Below are 21,448 nucleotides of genomic sequence, written 5' to 3' on the forward strand. Positions count from 1 at the left end.
GAGAATAAACAGAAATAGAGAAGAGCATTGGATAAGAAGTTGAGAGAGAAAGAGAGAAAATGAAAAAGAGAGAAAGAAATAAAACGAATCATTATATAAATATTTAATGAAAAAAAGGACCAGAGATTATAATTAAACAAGGCTACAAAGACAGTTTGGGTGGAAACACTCACTCAAAATCGGCCCCCGAAGTGATCCACCCGTGCAGGTAAAAAGGCAGGTTTCAATACTTTCAGAAAGAACATCAGAATGAAATTATATCGAGTCCCAATGACAGAGGAGAATGGAGAAAGAAGGTTGACAGATCTTGTGTGGTGCCCCAGCAGTTCAGAAGAACAAAGGATAGGTGAAAGTGAATGTGAAGTTAGATGTGAACTTGACGTAACTGATGTCTTATAATGAATCTAATTTTTTTTATAAAAGGTCGATCTCTTTTTAAAATTCTAAAGAAATGACAAAACTTTTCGGTAAAAAAATATTTTTTCTTTTAGTTAGGTGTTGTATGTCCTTTGCACTGCACTGCGGTTCACGCGATAATATGAAAAATTAATTGTTTTAAATTATGTCCATCTTATTTGCATACTAGATAGATTTTTTTTCTCTCTAAAGTCCTTAACTTATCAATACATTTGTGAAAAAAAAAATTTGTTGACAAAAAAAAATCTAAAACCATTTGCATAAATGTGTTAAAAATATGGTACATTGTTATTTCCCCTACTAAATAGCCTCCTGTGTTTGTTATTATTAATAGTGAATAGTTGTAAAAGGGGTGTATTTGTATGAAAAAACTGCTTGCATAAGTGATTTTAAAAATTTAGAGAAAAAAAGTAGCCGTTGCATCAGAACTTTAAATGGTCTAAAATATTATGATGTCGGATTTTCACTATCTTTTCTAGTTTGCGAGATCTAAACTGGATGGACAGACGGACGGACGGAAGGACAGACATCCCACACAAAACTAATAGCGTCTGATGTTGGTCTCTTGTTTGGTCTAATGTTTTGGTCTCTTGTTTGGTCTAGTGTTTTGGTCTCTTGTTTGGTCTAGTGTTGGTCACTTGTTTGGATGTTAAACTAAAGTCAGGAGTACGAATCAAAGTGATGGCAGGATTTTGACAACTGAAGTCTTATGTTTCCTAGTCTCCTCCCATTCTCCACTACCCTGGACAGTAGAAACAGTTTAATAACGGTCGAGTGTCTTCGCTCAGTTATTGCCCTTCACAACATGCCACACACAAACACACACACACACACAAACACACACACAAATGAAGTAGCAGAACTTAACATTGCCCACATTCTGGCATTTAGAAAAAAAAAAAAGAAAAAAAAAAAAAAAAAAGAAAAAAGGATCACATAACAATAGAATATTTGTTAGAATGGCTTTAGATGGTGAATACGTCCGGGTATTTTCAAAAACTAAATCCGATGACCCAAATTCCAAAGTGCGGAGGGAAAATTTGTTTTGTTGGAAAATAACAGAATTTCTCTTTATAAAATGAAACAGATTCTTTTCTCAGATAGAAAACATGAAAAGATTGAAAACGCAATATAAACCGACAATATAACCTAAATTTCGATAATACACACACAAAAGAAGACTTGACAGGAAGCTTAAAACTTGTTGACTGACCCCGCTTATTGTCTTCTCTATAATAATGAAATTAGCTTTTCCAGCTTACAAGAAACAATCAGAGCCCTATCTTTAACTCACTTGGTTATTCTTAGTACTTTTGGAAATATGCTGTTGTTTCTCGAAATATCTCTAAATAACAAGTCAAATAACAAGTCATTTCACCTTTAAAATACTGAACAAATGTCAAGGAGTGGATTGGCCGTTAAAATAGCTTCCGCAGTAAACACACATCTGGTTGGACCGTTGGAATAACTAATTATGTATTTCTTTACGACAACCTTTTGTAACGCTATAAGGAAAAAGCAAATACTCACTTGGTTAAATAAAAGAAATGGCAATAAGATGTACTAATATTAGCCTAATTCTATGCCACGCCACTGCACCACATATATGCTACCACTGTCCTGACACTCCTCTGTCCAATGGGCTACTTTGTATCTCGGACATGTCACTAGCATGCAACGCTGGCATGCTTTCCCTATGTAGGTGTCTGGAAGACACCAGAGACTGTCAGTTCCAATATCCAATTAGTTTCCTAGACTGTCAGGGTTAATCTCGTAAATGATGTATATTGACTGAAGTCGGGCATACGACTTTTTCCTCATTGTAACATCAAACGTGGATGCCTTCCTTCCACAAAGTTGAATAGCTATAAAAGAAGACTTGACAGGAAGCTTAAAACTTGTTGACTGACCCCGCTTATTGTCTTCTCTATAATAATGAAATTAGCTTTTCCAGCTTACAAGAAACAATCAGAGCCCTATCTTTAACACTCTTTTGTTCCCCTGGCAATCAAATCATTAAATAGAAACAGTTTGATATAAACTTTTCATATGTAAATTATGAGTCAGGTGTGAATGTACATTTCTTTTTCTAGTTACAATTTTGTTTGGTTTAATGCACAAATTGTAAGATAAATTTCATTACGGACAATAAGGATTATTATTATTAATGTTATTATTTGGCGTTGTTTAGCTTATCGTGAAAAGTTTCAATACAAGTTGAGACAACTTTCATAGGTTCATGTGCTTGTACGATCGTTTCAAATGTCGGTTTTGTGCGAAAACCGCCACCCCAACCACACAAAAAAATTAGTTTCAAATCTGTGTTAATAGAAGCGTGGTCGAGAGGCCAAGTGCGCTTGAACTGGCTTGGCTTGGCTACCTAGAAGGGGGCTCGAGGTTCGACACCCGACTCGGGCAGAGTTGTGTTTACTGAGCGCCTAAAGGCAGCACGGAAAACCAACTCTTAGATACCCCCTCCCCCCCCCCCACTGGTCCACAAATGAGATTGGACCAAAGCGCTCTGAGCATGCTATAAGCATGAAAGTAGCGCTATATAAAAGCTATAAATATATATATAATGAAGACACTTAATATAAAAGACAATTCCCCAATATTAAAAAAATATATATATTAAAGGGACAGCACTTGTGTTAGCTTTAATAAAGTTTAGCAGACGACAGATGTGAACAGGACTGAAGGAACAGGCATCTTGTTATTATTGAGTCAAGAATTATAATTGCTGCGAGTCTCATTGAACTTAATAAGTACGTTGTCAACGGATGTTCAATAAGATCAAAATCGAAGATAATATAATCTTGAATATTTGATATAACCAAAAATAATATCAGTCTTGTTAAGTTCACCTGTCACTAGTTAACCGTAATACTAGGTATATCCGATTCACACCAGGGTATACGCTTCTAATAGAAAGTAAGGGAAATCAATTTAACAGTACACCATATCAATACAAACACCATACTTATACAAACGTCTAGTGTTGACCATGGATTGTTGACAATTGACAACGCCTACAAAGATACGCGATACTAAAAATAAAATTTAAAAAAAAACCAACAAACATCTAATTAGTTACAAATTAAATCAAATAGCCAGAGGCATTCAGTAAGCCGCCGAGCCACACGACTGTGGTCATTTGGAAACTATAGCGTTGCTCAGATAAAAAAAAATCTAATTTAATTTTTTAGTAGGCTTACTGATTAAATTATAAAATCTTTTAGACTGATTTAGATTGTATTTTCCATTGCCATCGAGAAAGATTGGGTGGATTACAAAGAATCGAAAGATAAAATAATATTCATTTCAAATCCCATTCCGAATTTCCGAGAATAAACAGAAATAGAGAAGAGCATTGGATAAGAAGTTGAGAGAGAAAGAGAGAAAATGAAAAAGAGAGAAAGAAATAAAACGAATCATTATATAAATATTTAATGAAAAAAAGGACCAGAGATTATAATTAAACAAGGCTACAAAGACAGTTTGGGTGGAAACACTCACTCAAAATCGGCCCCCGAAGTGATCCACCCGTGCAGGTAAAAAGGCAGGTTTCAATACTTTCAGAAAGAACATCAGAATGAAATTATATCGAGTCCCAATGACAGAGGAGAATGGAGAAAGAAGGTTGACAGATCTTGTGTGGTGCCCCAGCAGTTCAGAAGAACAAAGGATAGGTGAAAGTGAATGTGAAGTTAGATGTGAACTTGACGTAACTGATGTCTTATAATGAATCTAATTTTTTTTATAAAAGGTCGATCTCTTTTTAAAATTCTAAAGAAATGACAAAACTTTTCGGTAAAAAAATATTTTTTCTTTTAGTTAGGTGTTGTATGTCCTTTGCACTGCACTGCGGTTCACGCGATAATATGAAAAATTAATTGTTTTAAATTATGTCCATCTTATTTGCATACTAGATAGATTTTTTTTCTCTCTAAAGTCCTTAACTTATCAATACATTTGTGAAAAAAAAAATTTGTTGACAAAAAAAAATCTAAAACCATTTGCATAAATGTGTTAAAAATATGGTACATTGTTATTTCCCCTACTAAATAGCCTCCTGTGTTTGTTATTATTAATAGTGAATAGTTGTAAAAGGGGTGTATTTGTATGAAAAAACTGCTTGCATAAGTGATTTTAAAAATTTAGAGAAAAAAAGTAGCCGTTGCATCAGAACTTTAAATGGTCTAAAATATTATGATGTCGGATTTTCACTATCTTTTCTAGTTTGCGAGATCTAAACTGGATGGACAGACGGACGGACGGAAGGACAGACATCCCACACAAAACTAATAGCGTCTGATGTTGGTCTCTTGTTTGGTCTAATGTTTTGGTCTCTTGTTTGGTCTAGTGTTTTGGTCTCTTGTTTGGTCTAGTGTTGGTCACTTGTTTGGATGTTAAACTAAAGTCAGGAGTACGAATCAAAGTGATGGCAGGATTTTGACAACTGAAGTCTTATGTTTCCTAGTCTCCTCCCATTCTCCACTACCCTGGACAGTAGAAACAGTTTAATAACGGTCGAGTGTCTTCGCTCAGTTATTGCCCTTCACAACATGCCACACACAAACACACACACACACACAAACACACACACAAATGAAGTAGCAGAACTTAACATTGCCCACATTCTGGCATTTAGAAAAAAAAAAAAGAAAAAAAAAAAAAAAAAAGAAAAAAGGATCACATAACAATAGAATATTTGTTAGAATGGCTTTAGATGGTGAATACGTCCGGGTATTTTCAAAAACTAAATCCGATGACCCAAATTCCAAAGTGCGGAGGGAAAATTTGTTTTGTTGGAAAATAACAGAATTTCTCTTTATAAAATGAAACAGATTCTTTTCTCAGATAGAAAACATGAAAAGATTGAAAACGCAATATAAACCGACAATATAACCTAAATTTCGATAATACACACACAAAAGAAGACTTGACAGGAAGCTTAAAACTTGTTGACTGACCCCGCTTATTGTCTTCTCTATAATAATGAAATTAGCTTTTCCAGCTTACAAGAAACAATCAGAGCCCTATCTTTAACTCACTTGGTTATTCTTAGTACTTTTGGAAATATGCTGTTGTTTCTCGAAATATCTCTAAATAACAAGTCAAATAACAAGTCATTTCACCTTTAAAATACTGAACAAATGTCAAGGAGTGGATTGGCCGTTAAAATAGCTTCCGCAGTAAACACACATCTGGTTGGACCGTTGGAATAACTAATTATGTATTTCTTTACGACAACCTTTTGTAACGCTATAAGGAAAAAGCAAATACTCACTTGGTTAAATAAAAGAAATGGCAATAAGATGTACTAATATTAGCCTAATTCTATGCCACGCCACTGCACCACATATATGCTACCACTGTCCTGACACTCCTCTGTCCAATGGGCTACTTTGTATCTCGGACATGTCACTAGCATGCAACGCTGGCATGCTTTCCCTATGTAGGTGTCTGGAAGACACCAGAGACTGTCAGTTCCAATATCCAATTAGTTTCCTAGACTGTCAGGGTTAATCTCGTAAATGATGTATATTGACTGAAGTCGGGCATACGACTTTTTCCTCATTGTAACATCAAACGTGGATGCCTTCCTTCCACAAAGTTATTATTGAAAAAGTAGATTAGAAAAACCTTTCAAAATAGTTCTGTTTTAATACCATACCGCCAACGTATTCGGTAACCAAAATAATCTTGTCAGAGATTTATATTGTTACAATGTTAAAAGAAGATCAAATATGTGCCCATTTGATACAATACAAATGAAAGATCAAATATGTGTCCCAAAGAAACAATGTTAAAGACAGATCAAATATGTGCCCCATTGAAACAATGTTAAAGACAGATGAAATGTGTGCCCCATTGAAACAATGTTAAAGACAGATGAAATGTGTGCCCCATTGAAACAATGTTAAAGACAGATCAAATATGTGCCCCACTGAAACAATGTTAAAGACAGATCAAATATGTGTGCCATTGAAACAATGTTAAAGACAGATGAAATATGTGCCCCATTGAAACAATGTTAAAGACAGATCAAATATGTGCCCCATTGAAACAATGTTAAAGACAGATGAAATATGTGCCCCATTGAAACAATGTTAAAGACAGATCAAATATGTGCCCCATTGAAACAATGTTAAAGACAGATGAAATATGTGCCATTGAAACAATGTTAAAGACAGATCAAATATGTGCCCCATTGAAACAATGTTAAAGACAGATCAAATATGTGCCATTGAAACAATGTTAAAGACAGATCAAATATGTGCCCCATTGAAACAATGTTAAAGACAGATGAAATATGTGCCCCATTGAAACAATGTTAAAGACAGATCAAATATGTGCCCCATTGAAACAATGTTAAAGACAGATCAAATATGTGCCCCATTGAAACAATGTTAAAGACAGATGAAATATGTGCCATTGAAACAATGTTAAAGACAGATCAAATATGTGCCCCATTGAAACAATGTTAAAGACAGATGAAATGTGTGCCCCATTGAAACAATGTTAAAGACAGATGAAATGTGTGCCCCATTGAAACAATGTTAAAGACAGATCAAATATGTGCCATTGAAACAATGTTAAAGACAGATGAAATATGTGCCCCATTGAAACAATGTTAAAGACAGATCAAATATGTGCCCCATTGAAACAATGTTAAAGACAGATCAAATATGTGCCATTGAAACAATGTTAAAGACAGATCAAATATGTGTCCCATTGAAACAAAGTAAATGAAATATCAACTTTTGTTCGATTTTCGTCCACAATTGGGACACCAATTAAAATTAAAGTACGAAAGTTTCTTTTGAAAACTACAATCCTATCCTCTCAGCTGAGGCTTTCAAAATCATTTCATCATTTTGGTAGTACACATTTGTAAATGTTAAAAGTTTAATTCTTTTTTACAGATGTGCCATTGCTAGTTTATAGTGCTTATAATTCTGAGATCAGTACAGTCTACAATTCTTTCTAAGGTTAAAACTATGCCTTTATGCCTAGATATAATGAATCAACTGCATTAGGAATAGGTAAAATGATCTAGGTCATGTTAATGCTAAAATCGAAGCAAGTAATTTTAAACTAATATGCACAATTTCTAAGAAGAAAGAAAAACGCGTGGCCCGAAGAACGATAACTCAGGCTGAAATTATGCACTAAAAGGTTTTATCTTTTCTTTGCTTGTGATTCATTATGCATCGCATGCATAATCTTTCACAGTTATAGATAAGTTCTGTATTGTCAAGAGAATTTCTTAACAACGAACAAAAGCCCCAGAAAACTGAAGCAGCGAAATATAAGATGATTAGCTATTCCCCATTCTTGAATTTGAAGATAAACTTGTCCCTTGTCAGAATGGATTTTAATATGATGTACATCTATTTCCATGACAGCCGTCCAAAAGTGTGTCTCTGCGGAGTTTTATAAGCGATCATAAGAAACAAACATTTTGTTTTAGCTCTTGAAGTGCTGTAAACAATGGGACGATTTGTTCTATTTACGAAAAATACTTATCAATGATATTTCTGCATTTTGGAGGCAATAGAGACTTTGACCTTTACATGTTTGTTTCGTCATTTTTTTAGTTTGGAAATTGGAATGTCTTAAATAAATATTTAAAGTTTTGCTGCAACCATGAATTTTTAAAACACTTTTTGTTGCTTAGTATTTGTTTATTTATTCATTAAGATTTCATTATAAAAATTAATGAAAAATCAAATCAAAAAGAAAAAAACAGACCTGGATATATATGGAGCAGGTTGGTTTTGCTTTATTAGTAGATGAAATACATTTTTTTGCAACGCTTGTATCTACTCACACTATCTGTCTGTCTGGTAAAAAGTTTGTAAACGTTATTTCTCCCACACCCATTCTCGTATGAAGTTGAAACTTTATACATTATCTATTATGCCTAACAAACATGAATAAAAAATTTACCAATTGGTCAATTTAACTTATTGGTTTATAATTTGATGTCAAAAAGGGAAATAACTTCTACATTATTAAAATATGTCGTAAGTGAGGAGCTCTTGCCCTAAGGCTTTTTTTTTTTAAGATTCTATCCAAAAGCAGGGAATGACAAGGAATACAGTTCGAACCCAAGACCATCATAATGTCAGTCCAAAGCGCTTCCCACACGACCAGCAAGCTGATGCAAATCTTATCCATTTTGTTTTAAATGGCCAATGTTTAAAGAGGGCGACAAGTGTACAGAGTATCAGCAAACCGTGTTTTTTTTTTCTCTCTACTGAATATATTTTCCCCTCTCTTTCCATGCCCCACAATTCAACGTGAGGGTTCAACCTTAAACCATACTCGATCGCGTTTCAGTGCCTCACGTCAGCTATCTGTGATGCAATGACATGTTCTTAGAGATACAGAGATCTGGTAATAGAATAGTTCGTCTGTCAACTGCCATACAGAAAGAACAAGGCTGGTCCTAAAATTAGAAACTGTTGTTTTTTCATGAGATAATATTGTATCCATTATCTCCCCTGACATTATCTCCCCTGAGCCGTCAAAAACCATAACGTCCATCTTTAGGGGAAAAAATAAGATTTAATTCATAAAACAACAAGCAATATATAAGAAATTACTTTTTTTTTTAAACAGAGCTTATAAATAAGAAGAACCGCTCAATTACTGCCATTCTGTCAAACTGCAAGATTTATTTCCCCTTTTATAGATTGCTACAAATTAATTAAATCATTTTTGTTTGTTTGTTTGTTGTTGTTGTTTTTACCATTCATGTGTTATCATCGCGAAATGATAATTGTGCAAAGTTTCAACTTGATACGATAATAGGAAGTGGTAGAAAACAAGGTTACAAAGACAGTTTGTGTGGAGACACAAACTCAAAATCGGCCCCCGAAGTGGTCTACACAGGCAGGTAAAAAAGCAGGTTTCAATATTTTCAGAAAGAACATCAGAATGAAATTCTATCAAAGACAAATGACATAGAAGAATGGAGAAATACGCATTTTGTAAGTAATAAAATGTAAGCCTATAATTTGATGCCTATAAAAGCTTTTATCCGGGAATCACATTTTAAAGAAGTTTTTAGATAATATCTTTTGTAATGGAGCATCAAGATTATTTAAATGCATTCTTTTGCTTTGTATTCCAATGTGTTGCATTGTTTAGATTTCTAAATAGTAAGTATAACCATTATGACACTCCAATTAAAATCCAATTTCATGGATCAATAACTTTGATTAAATGTGTTACGTACCAATCTTCTTTTTTTTTTACCACCAACCAGAAAACATCACCCTTTCTTTCAACATACGTCATGTAATTACGATACAATTGAGATACACAATGTAACAATACTACAAAATAAAGACCTAGGTATATTTATTCATTTAGATATTCATATAATATTAACTCATTTCAGAACCAAGAAAAAATATTAATAGTCTTAAGGACTACATCATTTAAAATAGCGAGGCTAGGATAGGAAACAGACACATTCATTTTAAAAACTGAACTGTTTAAAACTGGGATTTTTCAGTTACTTATTCCACTCTGCTGTAGTCTCATGATACAATACAAAAAACTTAGGTACCCTTTTCAGACCTACGGTTAACGAGGGTGTCATGTGGCCAGCACAAAGAACAACCGCCTTTACCTTTTCCCCCCAGCTAATCTTGGATACTCATTGGAGTTGGGTGGACTCAGGAAGCACCCCAAAAATTCCGAAACTCAAAATCCCAGTCTTCACAGGGATTCGAACCCGAGACCTAACAGTTCATAAGTCGAGCGCCCCACCACCCAGTGTCCACGCCCCGATCTTATAGAGATATTTCTTAGAGAGATCCTTTAGAGATTCCGTCCTAGAGTTCACGTCTGACAAAGAATGCTTTTAGTGAAGCTATTATGCTATGCAGGTCTATACTGTGAGACAGTACAACTTGATCCCGCGTCTCTGAGATCAAACACAAGATCAAACAGTGATGACAGAAATCCATTAAAGACATTTGCCTTTTATCTGTGGAAGCCACTGGCAGTGATAAAGGTAGACAAGAGAAATATTAAACATCATAATGAACACACGTCTTCATAAACAAAAGAGAACAAGTCTCGACCTCTTTCAACAGTAGATCTATGATGAAGATCTTCATAAAGTATTCACATTTCAACAATATTTTATTTTTGCAGGATTTAAAGATTCGATATTTTAATGGGCGGCTTGTCTGGTCAATCCACATATATCCACATTTGTCTAGTGCAACAATGTCCAACCCGGCTCGAAGGCCATATCCGGTCCTAGACGAGCTGTTGTGCGACCCCTTAAAACTACCGGGTCATGTGCTTCGTGTTGCTTCATACTGACGTCACAAGTTCGAACTTGTTTGTCCGGTGATACGGCAGGGGACAAAAGAATCGTAAATTAAATGGCCCACGGGGCCGGAAAATGTTTGGCCGGTCGGTCACCAATAGCACTTCAATTGAATGTATCTACAGGTCAATGTTTCTAGCCATCGCCATATAAAAAAAGCCGCCATTGTTTTCTCCTGATCTCAAAAATGGAAAGAGTCTTTGAAAAAAAAATCTTATTACAACATCGCCTATATCGTTTTTGTTTTTTCAACGGCTAAATTCTTTTGTTTTAATATTAATTCTTATGTTTTCCAGATAAAGTGCTAAAATTGAAAAAAAAATAAAAATTAATTAAGACTTTTAAAAGATATACTTCATAACAGTAAACGAAAAATGAAAAAAAAGTTCTAATATATATATATATATATATATATATATATATATATATATATATATATATATATATATATATATATATATATATATACAGTGCTTTTTTTGTGACGGTACGCACCGGTACGTCGTACCGACACCTTTTTCAATGTGAGGAAAAAAATATCACTTTTCTTGTATTTTAACAAAATTGTTAATTTATTAGTAGTTAAAAGTTAGGTAATCCATCACTGAGTACCTGCAGCTATTTTTTTTTTTTTACAAAAAAAAAGCACTATAAAAACAAATGTGCTCCACACAACTTAAGTGAAAATGCCTCTTAAATCAGAATACATGTTTATGTGACAACCTCGACAAAGTGGTCAATTTCGTGATTATTGATTCCCAGCACTCCCCTTTAACACTGTTTCCTGTCACGATATTGAAATTAAGCCACCTGCTGAATAGTATATTGTGTGATGTCACCTTGTCGCAACCTTCCATCCCGATGCCGCCCACACCATACCCGGATAAAAAAAAAACGACTGGAAGAATGACTCCTCTTCGGAGTTATTGAGGTTCTAAAAGGATTGGTTGCTAGCATGAGCGTAGCCAGGAGGAGGGGGGGTGGGTTCAATCCCCCTCCCCCGCTGGGAGGGGGAAAAAATCCCCCAACCCTCCCGAAAATAAATCCTGGCTACGCCCATGGCTGCTAGTCAACATTTTATTAACTTTCCAATACAAATAGGTCTCGAAAGACAATAGAAGAGCCCAGTTCAGGGCCGGATTTAACTAAAGGTAACATAAGCTGTCGACAAAAATACAATTGAAAATCATTTGTTTAAAAGTTTATTGAATCTTTTAAATTGTGCTTTTTTTTTTACCAAGCTAGTCAACTATCGATTTGGGGGAGCTGGGTGACTTAATGTTTTGAGAGCTGGACTATGTGTTTTATTTGAATTATTATTATCTGTCTCCTGACGCAACATGTTGCCACGTTGTTATCATACACTGAAGTGAAACAATGTCAACCTGTTTTAAGTTGAATCCTTTTTTAAACTCAATCCACTAAAACTTAATATTAATGCTCTAAAAGCATCATACACGGTTATACCTCTGTATGCGCTCTGGACTGTCGTTTGGTGATCTCGAAGGTTACGAGCTCGTACCCTGCCCGTTGCCCCTCTCCATCCGCCGTCCTAAGAGATGCTTGGGGGCCCCGCTGCCACCCCCTGCGAGAGACCCGGTCTAGGATGCAATTATCTTCGAATCTGAAGGAGCATTCGAAAAATGTCAAACAAACAAAGCAAATGCGTACTAGCAAAATACAACGATAACAAAGTAGCTCGACTGACCATGAAAATAACCAATAATAAACTCCGACATTTCGCCTTCCTTCTTTTTATGGTCTTTTAAAAAGACCTGTCCAGAAACTACAGTAGATCTTGACCCTCTCTTTATTCTTTTCGATAATTTTGGTCAAGGTCTCACCTTTTTTCTGGCCATCCAGAACGATTATTTTCTGACCTACTGGACTGAATGTGCAGACGAGCCTGACAGTAATAATGCCAGTGGCGTAGAAACCATGGCGCGAAGGGGTTCGTGTAAAAGAGACCCATAAGAATTGTTGAAAGATGCTCTTTTATTACTTTTAGGGCCACCTATAACATTGAGTGAGATGTTACTCGTAAAAAGTGGTGATTGAATAAAGTGTAGGTAAACTATCACTTGTACAGTTGCTACATCATCCTATTCAGGAGCCCAGGCCTACAGGCATCTTGCTGCGCCACTGAATATGTAAAAGAAACATTTTTTTAAAGTTACCAAAAGAAATAATCGATCCTAGAGTAATTTTTTGTTTAGAACCACTGCAACACACACCAAGGGCAGTCAATCAAATGTAGATTCAAAGGATGTTTTCTATTCTTTTAAACTTGGAAACCACAGAATGTTGGCAGACGTCCACAAAAGAGTTCCAATTCCTCTTGAACATGTCTGCAACATCTTTCGATTTTTTTTAATGTCCGACGAAGTCAGAAGTCTGATCGTCTCGATGTAATGGCCATCCATTGTTCCGATTTGTGTCTGAGTGCGCGTGCTTTGTTCACAAGTGCTGGAGTTACCTCCTTCGGGAGCGTGGCGGGAAAGTGCTTTGGGGGAATCACCTTCAGGCTCGGGGCCTTTGAGACAAGTGGGAATACATGTTTTTCATTACTTTGGCTAATAGATTTGTTAATGCTTGATCTTAGCCCCCTGCCATGCCAAAATGTAATACACGGTTTTAAAGATTAATTTGATATTCAGTTTCATAACCATAATCACTGTCTACTATTTTCAGTTATTTCCCCTGTATGTACATTTAATTTAATATTTTCTTATTTAGAAAAATACATGCACACTATTAAATGTTATTTTGTTATAAATTGAATCATAAAATCTAATCTTTTTGAACAACACAATATTTCCTTTTTTTTCATAACTGGACTTTTCATATGCTAAAGAAAAAAAATTATAACAAATTTGTTCACCATTAAATAAAAACGAAAATGTCATTAATTGTATTATTAGAAATTATTAAAACGAATTGTCAAATGTTATGCTGTCCGACGGAATATTTTTTTTATCACGAGAATTGTTTTTTTCAATTTCTAATCAGTTGATCTTATTTCGATCTTTTTTTGCTAAATCAATTAGCTAGAGGAGAATAAAAACAAAAGTTAATCATGACAGATGTCAGACAATTAGAAACAACTTATTCTTATCACGTTCCAGAACAAGATAATATTGAGTTATGTTTTAGTCTGAACTGGATGCTGGGAAATAGTATTAGGTGTCTTTTTTGGTTTGTAGTTTATTTTGCGGTCTAGTCCGTAGTTTATTAGTGGTTTAATCTGTAATTTTTTTTGGTCTAAGTCTAGTCTGCAGAGTATTTTGTGGTCTAGTCTGTTGTTGATTTTGTGGTTTAGTCTGCAGTTTGAATTGGGGTCTAGTCTATAGCTGATTTTGAGGCCTAGTTTTAGTTTATTTTGCGGTCTAGTCTGTAGAATATATTATGGTCTATATTGTGGTTTATTTTGCTACCTAGTCTGTAGTTTACTTTGTAGTCTAGTCTGTAGTTTAATTTTTGGTATATCCAAAGTTTATTTTATGGCCTAATCTGTAGTTTATTTAGTAATCTTGCCTCTAGTTTATTTTATGTTCTATTGTTAATTTTGTGGTCTAGTTTGTAGTTTAATTTGTGTATGTGAACTATGTTGATGTTGTGGACTAGTTTGTGGTATATGAGGTCTAATCTTTGTTGCATTTTATGGTCTAGTTTAATATATATTGTGTGGTGCTAATGCTACATTTTACTTCTGTTATCATCGATACTTTACCAGCTAAACAATATGTGCACCACGACCTGTTCTATCAAGATGCACCGATCATCGTGTTGATGTTGGTGAATGTTGAAAGGTACATTTCTTATTCCATATGTTGGGACAAATTTGAGCTAATGAAGGACATTTTGGCACATCGTATTTTTTGTGATGGCCGTTTTGAAACGAAATGTGTTTATCATATTTTTTAATGTTTATTGCATTAAGTCTTTAAAAAGAATTATCTATCTATCTATCTATCTATCTATCTATCTATCTATCTATCTATCTATCTATCTGTCTGTCTATCTGTCTGTCCGTCTGTCTGTCCATCTGTCTGTCTGTCTATCTATCTATCTATTTATATATATATATATGTGCTTCGGGAGTTAACCCTGAAAAAAAATCAGGAGCCGGCGACCCTTGGGTAGTTTGCAGCACTCTGTGCTACACCCTGGCAGAGCCTAAGATGCCGTTGACCCCAAACTGTATCGGCACTAACAGCTCCTTTGGATACACCAGCTGCGTTGAGAGAGGGGAGCTGATGTGTGGGCCACACCGCACTGACTACAGCTAATGCCCAGGCATTCATCTCATTTGTATGTCGTTTCGCGACTAAAGGAGGCCATATATATATGGTTACTAAATAGTGAAATCGTCACCGAATTTTAGTTTTACTAAATAAATTACATCAACAAACAAATTACATTCCTTTGATTCCCGGTGTATGCCCTGCACAGTGCTTTGTGCAATAAATTGTTAAATGGATAAGATCGATTCGATGAAGTGTTCCCCTTACACGTAGTATCGATCTTGACCTTAGGACCGACATCTATTTAAGTAAGTAATTAAACAGAAAGGAGATCAAATTTAAAAAAAAAAGATCTTTTTATTGAATGCTGGCCTAGTAAACCTCTGGAGAACATGGATACCAGCTAGCTTTGTAAAGTAAACGTAAGACTTAGGTTCAGACCTTGAGATCTGTTTCCATGGCTGACGATAATGAGCTCAAACATGGTGGAAATTTATCTCCGAGACAACATTTAATTGCACACACACAAATAAAAAAAAAAATTTTTTTCTCCACCTAACAAAATATAGGCTTGTGGTCTAGTCTGTAGTTTATTTTCTAGTCTAGTCTGCAGTTCATTTTGTGGTCTAGTCTATAGTTTATTTTGTAGTCTAGTCTATAGTTTATTTTGTAGTCTAGTCTATAGTTTATTTTGTGGCTTAGTCTGTAGCTTATTTTGTAGTCTAGTCTATAGTTAATTTTGTGGTCTAGTCTATAGTTTATTTTTTGTGGTCTTCTTCTTATATAATACAGACGTTACTTCAAAAAAGAAGATGCTTACGTCATACGCATCATGCATTTAGTCATGCATATTAACCAATGACTTAAACTCTGCCAAGTCACTGGTTTTCCTGAGTAACCCATTCCATGTTCTAATAGCACTAGAGAAGAAGGAGCATTTGTACAAATTTGTCCTAGCATATGGAACAAGGAATGTGCCTTTATCTTTGTGTCTTTCAGAGTATTTTATTAAATTTAGTTTTTGTATTTGAAGATTATGGTTCAGTGTTTTATGTATGATTGCTACTTTACTTTTGAGCCTTCTGTCCTGAAGGCTTTCTAAATTTAGTGATTTTACTAAAGGTGTTACTCTAGTGACACTCTAGTCAAATGTGAATATTCGTTTGTTATGAATCTCACTGCTCTATTTTGTGTCTGTTTCAGTCTCGTAATGTGTTCTTGAGTTGAGGGGTCCCAAACAGAGGAGGCATATTCTATTATTGGCCTAACCAAGAATAAATGACATTTTAGTTGTATGTTCTTATTTGATTTATAGAAATTTCTTTTAATAAACCCTAATGCTTTGTTTGATTTTTTTTTTATAGTTTCATCAATATGGGAATTCCATTACAGTTTTTCATTTATTATAACACCTAAATATTTTGCGTTTTTAGTCTGTGTTATTGGTTTGCCATGAATAAGATAAATGGAATTGATTTGTTTAGTTTTTTTGTTACTCTTAATAAACGACATTTTTCTGGGTGGAAAGACATGCTTCATTTTAATTCACATTTCTGTAATTCATCTAAGTCTCTTCATTAAGAATTTCTGTATCTTGTGTTGTTTTTATTGTTCTCTATATTATGCAATCGTCTGCAAATAATCTGACTTTTGTTCCTGAATTAATGCAATTTGGTAAATCATTTATGTAAATTAAAAATAGTAGTGGGCCTAAGACTATTCCTTGATACACCTGAGTTCACTGTTATTGGTGTTGATTTTCGTCTTGTTGATTATGGTCTAGTTGATTTTGTGGTCTAGTTTGTAGTTGATTTAGTGGTCTAGTCTTTTAGTTAATCACCTAGACGATGCTTAGTTGCAAAAAAAAATTTTTTTTTCTCCATCTAACAAAATGTATATGGGCCGGAATCCACCCGCAAACCAGTTCTAAAAAACTTCATGTCTATTTCAGATGTTTTCTTCTGTACACTTAAAATTTTTAATGATCTCATAATTTTCATCTCGATATTACGTAATTTAGCATGAAATGTAATTTTGATGATTTTTTTAAAACTCAGGTTTTTTTTTTTTTCATTTCCATTAAGTATTAAGGAATTCATTTGTTATTTGTATTACACGCCTCCGGGTAGAGAGTTTTTGTTTTCAAATGGGAACAAAAAAAAATCAATTAAGATTACCTCATCAAGTAGCAATTATTTTTTACGAGTACCTGGCACAGAGTTTTATGTAGAACAGTATAATATTATAACGTAAACATTTTTTAAAATGCCTGTTAATCATTTAGACAGATTATACTTTTTAGTTCCTATTCGTTTTGATCTTCCTATAAAAAAAAATGACGTGACAGACGTGACAAAGAGTGATCGTCTGCTTTTATTTAGTTATCGTCTGCTGAAAGCTGGAAAGATATTCACCGCGGGATCTCGTCTGGGATTTGCGAAAATTTGGGGGGGGGGGAGAAAAAAAGGATAGAATGAAAATTTAAAGTATTATTTTTACAATATTCCTTCTTCATATCATTTAGTTCCCCCCATCCCCATTTCCCCCCTCGCCCTTTAAAAAACGTTTAGAAATTGTGTTCACTTTAAAGAATAGAAACGTTTCTGAGACACAAGAGATTAAACTTCATCAACTACCCAGATAGAAAGATAAAGGCACTTTTCTTTTTCCATATGCTGGAGCGAATTCTGGTAAATCTAGACCTAAGTGAGGTCAATTGAGACCAAATGTTAGAGAAGGCCTGAACACTGACCAGCAACGTCACAACTTGTAGGCAGTTTAGACCAATAGCTCGTTGCCACGTCATACAGACCTGTAACTTGGCAACGAGCTATTGGTCTAAGCTGCCCACAGGTTGTGACGTTGCAGGTCAGTGTTTAGGCCTTCAATAACCGATGGTCTCTTGTCAATCCTTATACCATTAGCTGAGTCAGGAGATGAGCAGAGAAACCAAGGACAGTCACTTTAAGTCTGTAATTGGTACGCATGACTAGGATAGACACATGGAAACACGTAGGGTGTAACTTTTTACAAACCTTATATCAACTCACTCTGTCTGTCTTTTTGTCTGTCTGGTAAAAAGTTTGTAGGCCTACAGGTTATTTCTCCAATACCCAATCTCGGATCAAGCTGAAATTTTGCACAATCATTTCGTTTTGCCGACAATACAAGAATCAATAAAAAAAACAACAACTAACTCCTTAGTCAATGAACTATTGGTAATTAATTTTGTTATTTTGTTTGGTAAAGAATTAGTACATGAATAAGCTGAATTAGTCCCCTTTATAGGTCGTCGTCTGAGTCTTAGTGAACACAACATGAAAAATAGGACGAGACTATAGAAACAATAGAAAACTCTACAATCTTCCATGTTCATAAGCTCTCAACGAGCAGAGCGGTTACGGGTCGGCATGAGAAGCCTGAGAAGGCTTGAGCTATGAATTCCTTTTTTATTTTTATAAATGCTTTTTTATTGTTAGTCTAGATCTATTACAAATTTAACTACATGGCTGATTTCCACTAATTGATACAAGTACGCTTAATATAAGCTTTTTTTTTTCAAAGTATTTTGTTTGTTTTTATTACTATTCTATTTTTTAAAGGAACGTCTGTAATTTATAAGATAAGATAAGATGAGTGCCGAGTAAAATGGACAGTCCAGGCTGTTCCAAAGTCACAGCCAGTAAAATTGCGTGCGAGGACGTTCTTTGCAGTCGTAAAAAAATAAATTGTTCCGAATTATTTAAAGACAGATGTAACTTTTTAAACAACCCTTTTGTTTTATACAGAGCACAAAAAAAAATATGACAAAATGAAATGCAAATGATGCATGCAACATTTCTATTTTTAATTCTAAATCAAAGACCAGTTTTAAAAGATTCAGGATTAAATTAATTCGCACTTTGTTTAAGATCTGGGTTACTTTCAAAAGACATTTTTGAAGCAATAAAACTTGAAGTGACAAAGGAAGAGAAGAGAACACGATAAAGAGAAAATTCAGGCGTGGTCAATGGAACCTAAACCACCCCCCCCCAACCCCACCCCCCGCAAAAAAATGAAAATGTAAAAAAAAAAAAAAAAGTGTTCGAAAAAATTATAATAGATAAAATTAACAAAGTCAAGGATGTTACTTTGAAAGATCACTGCTGCCAACTAAAAGATAAAAGTAACGTTTTTAAAATTGTGCAATAAGTGGATCACATAAATTTGAGTCTGCTGTGATAAAAAGTAAAATAAAAAAGTGTTGGAGATTTTCACAGTAAACTAAACAATGCCAAGCACACATTATTGAATTTTAAACTTGCCAATGAAATCAAAGTTTCAAACAAAAGAGTTGAACAAATTTGATTCAAATGTGCGCAAAAGTTGTCAGGTCACTTTTTAAACACCTAGCTTATCAACACTTTATTTTGTACACCGGATACACCAGAAAAAATTGCTATTTATAGGTTTTCCTTTATGCAGGACACTCTCCAATTACGCTTATTAAATACTTCCGTATTAGTTTCTCCGGATACACCAGAAAAATTGCTATTTATAGGTTTTCCTTCATGTATGACACTCTCCAATTACGCTTATTAAATACTTCCACATTATTTTCACCGGATACACCAGAAAAACCTAGCTATTCGTAGTTTGGTCGCCATTTATGTATTAAAAAATTCACATAGGGCCCCCAGTTATCTAAGGCTGGCCCTGATGGAATAAGATATTGCAAGAAATACTTACCAACTAGTTACGCTTGACATCTTTTCTAATTTGAAGGTCAACAGTTCACTTCCAGTTTTTTTTTACGAATAAGTTGAAAGTTCAACAGTTCAAAGTTCACAGAAGAGGTAGATTTATATCAAGTACCAACAAAATCGTGAATTAACAAAATATGAATAATATTAACTAGATATGTATCTATCTCTGACATAAAATTGCACTTATTTTTACGAGGTCAGAATTTCACTGATTATACAGTGATTTCAAAAGCACTAACAATTTTACTTTAACTCGCCGGAATCTATTTATACTTCAAAAAAAAGTGGGTAAAATGGACGCACCCATTACTGCCCACATGGAGAATATAAATGAAAAAAAAAGAAAGACAATTGATGTTACGGAGCGGTCAGCGCTGATGTCACAAAACCTCATTAAAAGTGACCAAAATATCAGTGGGAGGAAATATCGCCTCTTCACCCAGGGAACCAATCAAACGCCTTTTCAAGACGCAGACGACAATCCCGAGAATTCCCGTGGACGCGAGAACGCGCATGCACAGTTCAATATCGCCGATGTCCGTTGAAACAAAAGAGATGCGTGTTTGAAGGGGGGGGGGGGAGAGGGGGTTTAAATCACCGCACAACTTAGCTTGAGATACGACAGAGCGTGGAGTGTTTATTTCTTTGTAAACTGTCTTCTGTTGTTCTGCATACGTATCTCGAAAAAGTAACAACAACAAAAAACCCCCGGTAAAGTATGAGTCTGAGACGTGCTAATCTAGCGGCGTAGCTAGCGTAGGGGAGGGGTCCAAAGTTAAAAATTCACCAGAGCCCCACTTGACGGGGCCCCCAAATGAATGTCACTGCCTTGTAATCTTGCTATTCAACTGGAGTAAAAAATACTAAACAGAATTGATCTAGATCAGTGTTTCCCAAACTTTTGACATATGCGTACCCCTTCAATAATTTTCATAACTCAGAGTACCCCATCGCAAAAAAAAAAAATAAACGAAATGTAATAAACAAAAAATAAAATTGTCCATAATAGAATATTTATATAATTTATATTATTAATTAAAAAAATAAATTCTTTCATCTATGAGAAGGATGAAATTGTTTGTGCATCATCTCGCCAATAAACAACGGTATTATTAATTAAAATAGTCTAAATGATCATTTTTTGCTAATATTACTTATACACTTACTTATACACTTACTTATACACTTACTTATACACTTACTTACATACTTGTATACTTGACCAATTGCAATTAGACAAATATTTATTAAGTACATTGTCTGATGTCATGATGTCGAATGTCAAAATGCAGGGGCCCCTAATAAGGTAACCCCCCCCCCCCGCCCAGGGCCCCTAAATCCCTAGCTACAAAAATGTGCTAATCCATATTCCTAATGTTGCAAACCCATATTTTGTGTCTGAAGGTTGAGCATCGCTTATTTCTATACATTTGAATTAAAACTATGTAATATCAATATTTCTATACATCTAGATCTATGTAGAGATATATTCAGATGATAAATCTGACGGTCAAATGTCCAGATTAAGCGGAGAAATTTGTTTAAGGTGAAGAAATAATTGAAATAAACATTTTCATTCTCTACGTAGACATAATTAACAACAAGATTACAAAGAGAGTTTGTGTTACACAAACTCAGAGGCGGCCCCCGTCGAAGTCGGATCCCTGTCGGATCTGCATATT

At 34.7% G+C, this 21,448-nt stretch overlaps 1 long non-coding RNA gene across 1 annotated transcript in view; it reads right to left on the reverse strand.

Moving 5' to 3' along the window:
- Positions 1 to 20,220, reverse strand: part of LOC106054608 (uncharacterized) — a 53,042-nt gene extending 32,822 nt beyond the window's left edge. Inside the window, exon 1 of the long non-coding RNA XR_008776237.1 lies at positions 19,750 to 20,220. This is a non-coding gene — a long non-coding RNA (uncharacterized LOC106054608). The remainder of the gene's footprint in view (positions 1 to 19,749) is intronic.
- Between the last annotated feature and the right edge of the window lie 1,228 nt (positions 20,221 to 21,448).

This window comes from Biomphalaria glabrata, chromosome 1, assembly GCF_947242115.1.
Source record: "Biomphalaria glabrata chromosome 1, xgBioGlab47.1, whole genome shotgun sequence".
NCBI lineage: Eukaryota > Metazoa > Mollusca > Gastropoda > Planorbidae > Biomphalaria > Biomphalaria glabrata.